Genomic DNA, 3404 nt, shown 5'->3' on the forward strand with positions numbered 1-3404 from the left:
CTGGCAGCCACCATCCTACCTTCTGTCTCCATGAGATAGGGTAGTTTAGGTTGCACATGGAAGTGGCATCACAGTAATATTTCTTGTTCTATGTCTGGCTGATTTCATTTAGGGTTATGTCCTCCAGGTTCATCCACTTTGATGCAAATGATAGGGTTTCCCTCTCTTTTATTTTGGAGAGAAAGACTTTTATTTACATAGCAATAAACATGAGTGAAGAAGAGTTGTGTGAGAAGCAGACTAAGGTGGGAAAATATGCATGGAAGAAGAGGACAGAACGAATTAGGGAGAAAGAGCAGAGGCGTTCTCATAGCCACAGACATGCTCAGCTGTTGGCATCTGGACTCTACTCGCTCTTCATGCTCCCCTGGAACTTCTTTTTTCTTGGCTCATAATCTCAGCTCTGGCCCCTTTTCCTTGTCTCACTGGCTCAAAGTGCTCCTTCCCTCAAACCTGATGGAGCAGTGCTGCTTCATACCCAGTATATGCTTGGCAGAAACTACTCAGAAGCTGTTACTGGGATTTTCTGCAGCTCTTAGTGATTTTGACACACTTCAACTATCAGGAATGGCCACTTCTGCTACCAGAGGACTCTCGGTTTTCTAATAGGGAAGTTCCCGGCCAAATGGTCCAAGAAGGGCCTGGATTCTCTTCCAGGCTGGCGTCTCTGCAGAAATGCTCCTGGGCAGTGTAAGGTGCTGCTGCAGGCGGGGGTGTCACTTGAATTTTCAGATATGTAGTCCGTGGGTGAAGCAGAAGATGAACATTCTTCACACTCCCATTTCTTGCTGTTGGATCTAAGAAAGGCGCAGTCCCTATGGGTTTCCTGAGATCCACACATAGCACACAGAAGCAGGCTCTGCCTCCCTTCACCCTCAAAGCTGTCTCTGCCTTGTTCACACAACAGTGGAGGCATCACAATGCTGATAGTGTTGGTACGACTCTGAGGAAGCCCCTGGCTCAAATTCCCAGGCAGCATCTCTGTCTGGAATATGAATTCCCATTCTTAGCATTTTTTGAGGAAATTCTTCTCGATTGTTACACTGGGGACATTTGAAGAAACGCTTTGCTGATGTGTGGGCATATTTCTGAATATACTCACAGTGGCAGACAGATTGACTACAACAAGGCTTCGTATGTTCTCAGAACTTGACTGGGATAAATCTTCACAGCACGAGACGCAGGTTTCCTTGTCCTCTTTCCCCCATTGGATGTCTTGGGTTGGGCACTGTTTTCCACCAGATGATTTGTGCCCTCCAAAAAATTGTGAAAGGCAACCCTTTCTTGGCCACAAGGCAGATGGAGATTTCTAGCACACTGATCCTCTTATAGGCAGCTGAATTTGACAGAAATATCAGAAATATTATAGGCAGTCAGACAGGGCCAGGCCCTCAAAGGAGCTAGTGCGAAAGGTGAGATACCTTGCAACTGTGGAGGAGACAGACACCTCCAGCTGTGGACAAAAGATTAAACAAATGCGCCCACATACTTCCCTAGGGATGGACCTCAGGGACTGATGTTTTACATAGGTAGCAATCACCTTAAAGAGTCACTGACCCAGCCCCCTTCCAGGAAAAGCTCCTGTTCTGTATTCATGCCCACTTGCTATGTGACTCACTTCCCCATTTGGTCCCAATTTAATTAATTTTACCTGAACAATTATACTGTAATCTTATTGGCTGACAATAGTTTTGTCTGCCTCATGCCCACCTAGTGAGTTCCCATGTTTTCTACCTCGGGCCTGCCTCACCTTGTGGTTTTGCTCTATAAAAGATCCTAGAAAAGACAGGATTCTGGGCAAGACACTTGGGCCCCTTTCTTTCCCTCTCTCAAACAGAAGCTTTCTTTCACCCAATAAATACATTCTGCTCTTAACCTTCATTGTTCCTAAAATCCATTCTTCAATTTTAAAGAACACAAACTTGTCCCAGATATTGTTTAGGTTGGGAGTTTTTTCCCCCCAATCCTTCTGGCACTTAATAGCAACTCTCTTTTTCTTGCACACAAAGCAGATCTTTCCAGAAGCTTGGTCTGCCACCGTTTTGATGTCTTCAGGCAGGAATCCATGGAAATCTCTGCTGGACTGGGCCCTCTGAGGCAGTTTACTAGACAGGATAAGACAGAAATAATGCACACTAATAATGTCTTTCTGAGGAAATTCTCCTAAATTTTCAGGATCCCCTGGTTCCTGGAGGCATAGCCTGCAAACAGGCCCTAAAGACAGTTTCCTCCACATTACACTGCTAGTCCTGGCAGATTTTCTCAATCTTTGGCATTCTTTTTTCTCTTCTTTTATAGTCTTCATTCGCTGCTGTCTCTCTTTCCTGTATTGAACACTTCTATATTATGATGGCAGTGCAGGTTCTTCTAGCAAGCTGTTTCACTGGGGAAAGGCTGGGCAGACGCTTGCTGAGAATATAAAAATAAAGGAAAGTGTTCATTCCCGCCACAGCTGCTGCAAATAAATAATGATACCCTTGGAAAATATGTGTTGCTGTGGCCACAACCATTGCCTGAGGTAATAGCCGCAGAATGGGCTCAAGACGGACTTCGTGCAAACCAGACTCGCCCCGAGACGCCACTGCCGCTAGCTTCCCAGGGCAGCACATGGGCGCTCCTGGGTCGGGCTGCATACCCAGCTGTGGCTGAGAGTGACGCTGTCTGGAGTTTTATTCTTTGTGACAAGCCTTGGGAGCTACCTCACCGGCAGCCGCCCCGCGTGCTGATTCATTTCCCTCTTTTGAAAAGGTAAATAACATGTATTTTATGTATCTATCACATATTCTCTATCCATTCACTTACCAGTGGATGCAGGTTGACGTCATACCTTGGCTATTGTGTGAAAAATGTACAATGAACATAGAAGTGCAGGTCTCTTTTTGAAATTATGATTTTATTTCCTTTGAAAGTGCATTATTTCTTTTGTGGTTTCGGTTAAAAAGATATATGTTTTATTCAAAACTCAACAATTTGTACACTTAAGATTTATGTACTGCATGATATTCAAACTATACCTAAATTTGAAAAATCTATTATTCAAAATACATTTTGTTTAAAAGGGGGTGGTGAAAAGAAGAAGAAAGGAATTGAAATATGTATGTACATATACCGTTTCCCAGCAGTGAATATCATCATTATGTGCAGCAATCATGTACCAATAAAAGTAAAAAATACATGCTTTTGAAATAGTCCTATAATATTTCAACTCATTGTATAAGGTTGTAGTTCTTTTCTAACAAAATAGAATTAAATTTTGGACCAGATCTCTTTTTTCCTTTGAGACAGGGTCTTTCCATGTAGTACAGGCTGACCTTGAAGATGTGAAGATCCTCCTGCCTCAGCCTCCCGAGTGCTGGGATTACAAGCAAGTGCCACCATGGCCCGCCAGATCTCTTATTATTTTA

General features: G+C 43.7%; 1 pseudogene; it reads right to left on the reverse strand.

Moving 5' to 3' along the window:
- Positions 1-513: 513 nt before the first annotated feature.
- Positions 514-2305, reverse strand: LOC102003264 (annotated as a pseudogene).
- Positions 2306-3404: the final 1099 nt, after the last annotated feature.

The sequence above is a fragment of the Chinchilla lanigera genome, unplaced genomic scaffold (assembly GCF_000276665.1).
Source record: "Chinchilla lanigera isolate Chin_1 unplaced genomic scaffold, ChiLan1.0 scaffold00028, whole genome shotgun sequence".
Lineage (NCBI taxonomy): Eukaryota > Metazoa > Chordata > Mammalia > Rodentia > Chinchillidae > Chinchilla > Chinchilla lanigera.